Source organism: Nicotiana attenuata, unplaced genomic scaffold (genome assembly GCF_001879085.1).
Source record: "Nicotiana attenuata strain UT unplaced genomic scaffold, NIATTr2, whole genome shotgun sequence".
NCBI classification, from domain to species: domain Eukaryota; kingdom Viridiplantae; phylum Streptophyta; class Magnoliopsida; order Solanales; family Solanaceae; genus Nicotiana; species Nicotiana attenuata.
Genome location: NW_017670523.1, coordinates 328,969 through 339,147, shown reverse-complemented (window position 1 = coordinate 339,147; position 10,179 = coordinate 328,969). Strand labels below are relative to the sequence as shown.

The 10,179-nt window shown below is 35.3% G+C and overlaps 1 long non-coding RNA gene across 1 annotated transcript in view; it reads right to left on the bottom strand.

The window, feature by feature from the left end:
* The window catches only part of LOC109240545, a 4,145-nt gene extending 3,277 nt beyond the window's left edge, over positions 1-868 (bottom strand). Inside the window, exons 1-2 of the long non-coding RNA XR_002070094.1 lie at positions 769-868; positions 491-585 (exon numbers count right to left, since the gene is read on the bottom strand). This is a non-coding gene — a long non-coding RNA (uncharacterized LOC109240545). The remainder of the gene's footprint in view (positions 1-490; positions 586-768) is intronic.
* Positions 869-10,179: the final 9,311 nt, after the last annotated feature.

Below are 10,179 nucleotides of genomic sequence, written 5' to 3'. Positions count from 1 at the left end.
ATAATAATAATAAAATTAACTTATAATTTTATATAAATATAATATATACAAAAATTAATATATCAAAAAATAGGATATAAAATTAAAATTATAAAGATCTTAATATAAAAATTAATTATAATAAATTAAAATTACAAAAATAAAAAGATTGAATAAAATATTAATAAACCAAATATAGAGTGATGAGTAGTGTTGCACCAAATTTGGTGCAACACTATTCATGCTCTATAATAGTGCAAGAAATAGTGTTGCATTGGAGCAAAAAACACCATTTCTTGCACCAAATCTCATGCTCTATAATAGTGCAAGAAATAGTGTTGCATTGGAGCAAAAAAACACCATTTCTTGCACCAAATTTGGATATGGTGCAACAAATAGAGTAGCATTGGAGATGGTCTAAGTACCACTTTGAAAACCCAAACAAAACTAAAATAACAAAAGAACGAAAGAATGAGATTAAGAATGTTCCAGACGAATCAACAATTGTTACCTTTCCCAAAACTGAAGCTTCAACATAGGAGGAGTATTTCTCTGCCCGTAAAATCTAGCTTACAGGGAATGCCACAGGCATGAGTAATTCGTTACCTGCAAATGCAGGACAAAGCTAATTTTCCTTCTCCTGACATTAAGATCTATAGAGAGGATGAAAGAAAAACCACACACAACAATAATAAATAAATTGAAGACAATGACACATATCTATAAAGGAACCAGGAACAACGCAACCCAGAAAAAGGAGGAAAAAGAAAACAAAACTAAAATAATTACCTAGTAAAAATTGCAAAAAAATCCGACAAAGCACCATGTCAAAATGTGGAATCTACTGCGGAGACGCTGCAATAAGAGAAAATTGGTGTTTAGAACTTAAGATTAGTTTAGCAAGTGGGAAATATTTTCGAGAAGATGGATCATATAGCAAACGTGGCTGTTCAGAAGAGATCATATAGCAAACGTGGCTATTCAGATTAGAAGACATGTAACCTAACATAAGTGAAATGTCTATATTACCCTTGTTTTGCATTTTAATACCAAAAAACACACAGGTCGAAACTCTAGCTCTTCTATAATATAGAAAATATTTAACCGTCCGATAACATGGTGCAAATATGTCCTCCTACTTTTACTCAAAATTCGGGGATGCACTCAAATCTATCGAATACTTATGATGTCTTTGGTACGAAGGAAAATATTTTTTCAAAAATGTTTTCTAATTTTTTCATGTTTGATTGTCTTAAATATGTAAGGTCCCAGAAATTTTCGCTAAGTAATTTAGAATTTCGTGGTGTCATGTAGGCTTATTATAATATTTTTATGTGCTATTAACATGGTGTACATCCATTGGATTTGGTAAATATGTGTACAAGTCTTATGGTAAGTAATTTGGGATCCAAGGAAAGGCCTAAGTCTAAGAAAAATTGGAAAAGTCCATAATAGGCTAAAATTCCCAATGATCTTGCACTAGTCCCTACTTTGAACGAGCATATCTAAATATCTATAAGGTTTTAGGTGATGGATAACCTATCAAATTAAAGGTCTTCAAGTCTAGTTTCCAACGCTTCAAACCGTTCGTCATTTGGACATTCCTACACAAAGTTATGATCAAATTACCAAAGGCTGGAAAAAAATGTGATCCTGTGTCAGATCTGCGATCTCAATGTCCATTATGCGGTCCGCATTTTTGATCTGCGGTCGCAAATTCGACCAGTGTAGCCCAGTTTTGGACGCCGATTTTGCGGTGCATTATGCGGCCAGCATTCGCGTTCTGCGGTCCATTCTGCTATAACAGACTTGACATCGGAGGGTTAATTTTCTAATTTTTATAACCCGACCCCATTTTAATATATAGGCTTTAGAGTTCATTTTGGGGTCATTTTCTACTGATTTTAGAGAGAGATGAGAGCATTTTAGAGAGAGAAGGAGGAACCCAACATTTAAATCATCCAAACTTGCATCAATCTTCAAGAATCAAAGATCCCAATCACAAGTTCTTCATCTAAGAGGTAAGATTCTATACCCTAGGTTTTAATTTCGAGTTTGGAGTATAAGATGGGTTATTAAGGTATGATTCTTGGGTGTATTAATATTGTATATACATGCATGTACAACTTAGGTTTATGGGAAGATCGCTTAACATAAATAAGTAAGGATTGGGTTAGGGAATGAAGAAAATTTTGGAAAGGGGATTTGAAATCAAGATGCTCAACTAGTATTTGATAAAATGCTCAAATGAGCTAGAATTATGAATATCTTCCTAATTTGTGTTCAATTTTGCTATGTCCCAAAATAGATTGAAGTTGCTAGAATTTCCGGAATATCGTAGTAATTAAAGGAAAGCTCAAGAAAGGTATGTATGGCTAACTTTATCTCTTGTAGAATCCCCTTGTTGTGACGAGCATACGGTATGTGTACCTTGTATGAAAATATGTGAATTGATTGCCTTAATTGATTTCCATACCACCAAGTTATATGTGATTGTGAGAAGTGATTTGATGTGCCTATCTTGTTATGTGCAAAGTTTGTAAAAGCTTGAGGATGTCGACATGGAAGTATGTGTTTACTTATGTGAGCTATTTGTGAATTTTTGTGATTAATGCCTTGAACGTTGTTGGTTAAGTCTTACGATATGATGGTGCAAGTAAATGGAAACAAATCAAATATGGGTGTGTGATTGTGAAAGTGTTATGTGGAAAGAACTGAGAAACAAATGATGGAAGGAAATCGTAAATGATGCACTTGGAACAACTGTGGTAATAACATATTTGGCTTGTTGTGGGTAATTATTGTGGTGACTTAAATTGCATATGAATTGTTGAATATGATGAAATGGTATTGATGGCTACGGAAATTCTTGTGAATTGTTGTGGTTGTTCTTTGAGAATTGTTGTTGTTGTTCTTGTGAATTGTTGTTGTTGTGTGTTGTTTGTGAATTGTGATTGTTCGGTGGGATCGGGTTGCGCGCCGCAACACGAAGTAATAAGGTGTGGGTTGTGGTGATAAGGGTGGCCGAGGTAATAAGGGTGGAAAGTGATCGAAATCACTATTGAAACGAAAAAATGAACAAATTGGGAAATTATTGATGTGGAAATGTGGAAGGGGAAGCAGGAGAGATTGTATACTTGTTTGGCTTGATTGTGCCCTCTTTGTGGATCTGATTTATTGTTTCTATTACTGTTACATACCTGTTTATAAATTGTGAAATCATTGATGTGATAATGTTGAAGGGGAAAAGGAGAGATTGTGAAACTTGTTTGGCTTTGATTGTTTCTTTCACGTGCATTTGATCGTTGATTCTATTGATATATGTTACTTGTGTGTTATTTGATTCTACCTGGGGTGAAGTTTGTTCATACATACCAGTACAATTCAAATGTACTGACGTCCCTTTTGCCGGGGGCGCTACATTCGTGTTATGATTGTAGGTGCAGGTACTTCAGTCCACCGACAGTAGCACCTTATCCATTTCCCGTCAGCTGTATTGGTGAGCCCCTTTCCTCTCGGGGCCCTGTGCGGCTCATGCCGCTCTTCTTCCCGGAGTCTCATTTTGGTATTTGTGTAAGGTATAGGCGGAGCCTTGTTGCCGGCATTTCCATATTATTCTTTAGTTGTAGTTAGAGGCTCCGTAGACAGGTTGTGGGTAGTGTCGGGCATGGGAATTTTAAATAGAAATGTTGATGTTTGGCAATGATGTATAAAACTTGTAATACCTTTAAAGTGGCGAATGAAGTTTCTAATGAAAATGAAATGGAAATTGTTATTGATATGTTTATAGAATTTGATTAATGGAGTCCATCTCCTATTTATTCATGAGTTAGTTTGGGTAGAATGAGACCTAACAGGCTTGATCGGTCGGGTTTACTCGGTTGAGCGCCGGTCGCGCTGCTCGGATTTTGGGGCGTGACAAAATATTTTGAAAAATATTTTTCTCATGAACTCATTTTCTTCCAATTGGAGGAAAATATTTTCCACATCAAGAGAAGGAAAAATATTTTCCATAACTATTTTCCAACCTTTCCACCCTAACCCACACCCCACCAACTCATCCCCACACCCACCTACCCACCCCACCCCTACTCTACGCACCCCCGTCCCACCCCACCTTCACCTCAGCCTAAATGAAAATATTATTACTAGCACTTTCTTTTCATGTTATAGATATATTTTTTTTATTTTAACAAATGAGTATTTTTTTTTATGATATAAAAAAGTTTTTTTTAATTTAACAAAAAAAGTTCTTTTCATGATATAGAAAAAATATTTTTCCTCATTTCAACAAAATAAGTATTTTCTTTTTGTGGTAGAAAAAAGTATTTTCTTTTATTTCAATAAAAAAAGTATTTTCTTTTCGTGGTAGAAAAAAGTATTTTCTTTTATTTCAACAAAAAAAGTATTTTCTTTTTGTGGTAGAAAAAAGTATTTTCTTTTATTTCAACAAAAAAAGTATTTTCTTTTCATAATGTGAAAAAAATATTTTTTTTTTTTTAACAAAATAAGTATGTTCTTTTGATGATGTAGAAAAAATATTTTTTTTATTTCAATAAAATAATTACTTTATTTTAAACTGGATAATTTAAAAGCATATCCTTATACCAAAGTCCAGTATCTTTTATGTAACTATTTAACTCTATCTTTTTCCAATTCTCTTATCCATAAATTTAAACAATTTCCATCTTGTTCAGAGAAACTGTTTCTTGTTACAGCATTGGCCGCTCTATAAAAAATACTGGCAAATTAGTTTTTCTAATCCATAATTTTATAAGCGCAATTCTTCTAACATTAAATGCCTATTTCGTCTTCTTTCATAATGTTTTTCTTAAAAGGTTTTACAGGGTAATCGCACATTTTCATTTTAATTATTTTGGCTCCTGGAATCTTCGTATCATTTCTTTAAATTTGCGTAAAAAAGAAAAGTAGGGTATGTGTGAATTTTTAGAAGAATAATTAAATTGTTGAAGATAAATAGAATGCTAAAAATGTTGGATATTTGGGGGGGAGGGGGGGAGGGGAGGGCAAAGAAACATGGGAACTTAGGGGAATGGGATGAGGAGATTAACATAAAAAAATATTTTATACTCTCTAACTAAACACTAGAAAATATTATTCGGAAAAAGTTTTCCAATCACCAACCAAACAGGAAAATTGGTGATAAAACAACTCATTTTCCTTCGTGCCAAACATACCCTTAATTACAAGAGGTTATGTAATAGTCTTATCCTGATTAGACTTTTCCAAAGATATGCTTTAATTTTGATCATTCAAAATATTTTCTTTAGAGATCCACGGCCTGATTTCACGGTATTCCGAGTTGAACTTAATTTGGAGTTCAACTGAGAAAAGAGACTTGATGTTGTGTCTTACTCTTACACCTATAAAAAGAGTACTGTGGATTCATTAAGTTATACTTCATTCTCTGGAGAAATCAATACACAAGCTTGAGAGAAAGCCAAAGCAGGTAATTTATTTGGTCTTCCCACTATTGGAAGAGTTATAATTTCCATATATTTACTTTCTTTTCTGAACAATATTTGCTTGTAGAATCACTATTTAATTATCCTTTTCCATGCCAACTTTTTACTTTATGTCATCTTCTATATCAAGTACCGTGACATTTTTTGTACTATTTACTTTTTCCTTTCAATATATCAAGGACAATGTCCTTTTTTTTTTGGGTACTATTTACTTTTTCCCATACGTGAAGACATTCTTGAGTTTTTTTTTTTATTTTTAATCACAAACATTATTTCCAGCCCCGAAACCTAAATAATGGTATTTTGAACTCAAAATACCTTTATACAGCTAAAAAAAAAAGTTATCTTTCTAACTGAAACGCAGTATTATACTACGTTTTAGTTTAACGGAAAGTTAGCCGTTAAAGGAAAACGTAGTATAATACTGTATTTTAATTACTAATTCATTTTTTTAATGTAAAACACAGTATAATACTACGTTTTACTAAAATGTTGTATGCGTTTTACTTCCTTTTTGGGCCCACCAATAAGTGTTCTACGGATAACTGACATAACAATAATTCAAATACATAAATCGTTGTATTATACTGCATTTTATATAAAAAAATTCTGCACCCCAAGCTAGGACTTGCCTTATATAAAGGCGTTAGGATTTTATGAAAATCCATTCAAAACTTTCCTTCAAACTTCCGTTCATACTTCTCTTCTTGTTATCAAGCATTTTTTTATAATGTCTGAAGAGCCAAAAATAAGGGTTTCATTATATTGGGAGGGGGGGGGGGGTTGAGGTTGTAATAGAGAATAACTTTGTGAGGTATAGTTCACATCCACAGTGTAATGTTAAATTGCCGCTTACAATGCAGTACGAAAAATTGGTATCGTTGTTATGTAAGAAAATGAGTGTGAGGAAACATTCGGTGAACCTTAAAGTAACCGGTAGATTTCCGTATTTTGTGACTCCGCAGGGGTTTGCTTATTATTCTGAGTTTAACATCGAAGATGATGAAACTCTTAGATATTTTCTGCGGATTCCGGATGAATACAGGGAATTTATTGTAATAAAATTATTGGAAATGTACGTCAAGGTTGAAGACGTTTCCAATAATGAGGGTGTGCATAGTAGGGATAACCCCCAATCATCGGGTGGTTATTCTGGAGCAGTTTTTGCCGGACAGATTCCTGATGAAAGAGCTTGCCTTGATTTAAACTTGTCACCACCGGCGAATGAGCAGCGAGAAAATAGTTTTTTGACTTTATATAATCCACAAGACGACTGGTAAACTTCAATTTTTCTATGCTTTAGCGATGTTTATTTTATGTTTGAATTGGATTTGTATTAACACTCATATTTTTCATAGGGGGTACCGTCCAAATATGAATTTTACAAGTTATGACCCTGCTCCTAGTTGGAATATGCGTAGTTCTGGCGTGTTGGACCACAGTGGTCCATCCGGGAGTCATCACCAATAAGAAAATATCCATCATGGAACGTCAACACAGTACTGTGACGACCCGACCCGTCGTCTCATGTGTTATTGCTTCGTTTCTCCCATTTTATGCTTCTTTATGTTTCGTTATCGGTATGTGGTGTGTTAGAGTTGATTTGAATTGGTTTGGATAGGAAATGAGACACTTAGTCTCTTTACGGAAGGCTTAAATTGGAAAAGTCAACCGGACGTTGACTTATGAGTTCGAAGGTTCGGATGTGATTTCCGATGATCCGGTTAGCTTCGGGAGATTATTTGTGACTTGGAAGCGTGATCTGAATTGGTTTTGGAGGTCCGGTGTAGAATTAGGCTTGAATTAGCGAAGTTAGCATTTTGGCGAAAATCCGGTTGATAGGTGAGATTTTGATCCGAGGGTCGGAATGGAATTCCGAGAGTTGCAGTAGCTTCTTTAGGTGATTTTGGATATGTCTGCAAATTTTCAGGTCAGTCGGACGTCGCTTGGTTGGATTTTTGATCGAATGCGAGTTTCAGAAGTTTTTAAAGAACTTAGGCTTGAATCCGATGAGAATCGATAATTTTAGTGTTGTTTGATGTGTTTTGATGATTGGAATAAGTTTGGATAATGTTTTAAGTCATGTTGGTGCTTTTGGTTGAGGTCCCGGGGGGCTCGGGATGATTTCGGATGGCAAACGGGGATTTTTGGAATTTCATACAGCTGAAGGCATGCTGTTTCTGGTATTCTCGCTTCTGCGGGTCCTGGACCGTAGAAGCNTTTCTGTTAGGATAGAAGGTTCTAAAGAATAGGATAAGAGCTGAAAGTTTCAGATATTTTTTGAAAGGGGTTAAAAAGGTAAAAATAACTAAGGATGGAAGGTAAATAGGGAATTGGCTAGTTGTACTAAGGCTGCCCTAGGCATGCCTATATAATCTCTCTTTCCATTCACTAAGGGGGCAGTAAGGAACACTCTGAAAAATTTGAGAGTAAAAATAGCTAAGAAATTCAGGGAGGACCACTGTTTTCCATTAAATATTTTTCGGGGTTTTGAATTTCTGATTTCTAAAAAATGGTATTTGATTATGGGTTTAAATGACTGGAGTTCTGAGTATGTTTTAAAGCTGGTTTGGATTGCTTGTTGGAAAATACTCTTCCATAGCTGTTTGGAGCTGTTTTCACTGTTTCACTGGTTGATCCTGGGCTGATTGCTGCTGTTTGCTACTGATAACTTTCCCTCTCTTAATTCTGTTCATTTTTAGGTATTCATCTCACTCTCCAATGTATGAAAATGGATGAATGTGAAGATTGGTTCACTTGAATAGAGATTCATATTGGCACAGTTGTTTGGTCCATGTTGTTGCAGTTTCAAAACTGTTTAGCTTAATTTAATTCTCTTATACTTCTTCTGCTCATTCTGAGTATGGATTGCTGTAATAATCTTAGCTTGGTTGTGGGATCAAATGTGCATGAAAGGTCTTGTTGAATGTTTGGCATAGTTTGAAAGTTGTATGTGTCCATAAGACTGGACAACTAGTCTATTTGTTCATATTACTGACTGAAGCATGTTTTAATTTAAGTTATCAATGTGATTAGTATAAAATTCATGTCAAAAGGGGAGGTGTGGTTATATAGTTGGGTATTTCAGGAGTATTTCAGTTTTAATATGGGAATAAACATCATGTGAATGTGTTAGAACTAATATGAAATTCGGATTGTTTGCTTCCTTGATTTGGAGATAAAGGATATGTTTCTTTTGTCCCTGAGTTTCAGTAATGCTTAAAGTCGTTAGAAATTTTAGAATGGTTGTTTATTTAATTCTCTTTAAACCTCCAGTGACCATGAATTGTGTATTGCTCATGTGGTAGTAATGCCAGAAGGCTCTTGTCATTATGCTTGAGTTACGTTCTGCTGTTGCTTAGGATTGAAGGCGTGACCTCTTTGAGGTCCAGCTCGAGCAAGGCTTCCTGAAAATTTGGGCTTCCGTTTAAGTCCAAATAGGGTCAGCTGTGAGACCCATTACTTTGCAGCGACCTTATTAAGCCAATGGGCTTCATGCTAAGCCCAGTTCATTTTCTGAAATCAAGAGTTAGGCTTCAAGAGTTAGGCTTCACTTAGTCTTATCTTTAATTCACATTGGAGTTCAGCCGTAGTATAAAAACAGTAGGATCCCTTTTGTCTCATTTCTTTATTGATTACTTGAATCCGATTTGAGGTCATGCCGAACAAAAATGACAATTGCGTGGCCCTCGTTTTAGTTTTATAACCTAGACATTTTAAAAATGATCAATATTCGTAGAACATCCTTTAGGGCCGTTTTAAAATACTAGTGTGATTGTGTATATGTCCGCGTAACACAACTGCGCTTCTAAAAACAAAATTGGAGTATGCGTTCGCGCAACTTCGGCCTAAACTTTCTTAATAATAATAAAGCGTTATTAATCGTGGACACGTTCGCGTGACATGATTTTCGACGCGCCAAATAAATGGGTATACGTACGCGTAACCCGTTTCAAGATAACTTTTTTAATTAAAAGCGGTAAAGGATGTAAACGCATATAGGTTCTAAAATCAGTAATTTAATAATTGTGTAAGCCAAGTATGATCAAAGCGACCGTGCTAGAACCACGGAACTCGGGAGTGCCTAACACCTTCTCCCCGCTTAACAGAATTCCTTACCCGGATTTCTGTGTTTCGCGGACATTAAACAGAGCCAATTTTCCTCGATTCGGGATTTGAACCGGTGACTTGGGACACCATAATTATCCCAAGTGGCGACTCTGAATTTTTAATAAAATGAATCCCGTTTCGATTGTCACTTCAAGTTGGAAATAACTCCCTTTATTATACCCCTTTCCGGGGGTGTAGTGAAAAAAGGAGGTGTGATAGCTCTGGCGACTCTGCTGGGGACTAGAACCCAGAACTTTTGGTTCAGGGTTCAAGAATTCGAGCTTGTTTTATGATTTTTACTTGGCTTATTTATTGCTGATATTATTGTATTTTTGTGAACCTTTGTGCTAAAATGCTATCTGTTTCCCGCTTTAGTATTATTTGAATTGTGTATAATTGTCTTCTCGCGCCACCCATCTGAGTCTTCTGAAAATGGTGCATACGTTCGCGTAGCCCGTTTTTTCTATAGAAATTATACCAAATAGAGCGCCACATTACGGACTTGCTCGAGGCCTCAAATCATATCAAACAACGCTAAAACCACGAATCGACCTCCAATCCAAGCTTTATGAACTTTAGAAATTTCAATCTTCTACTTTCGATG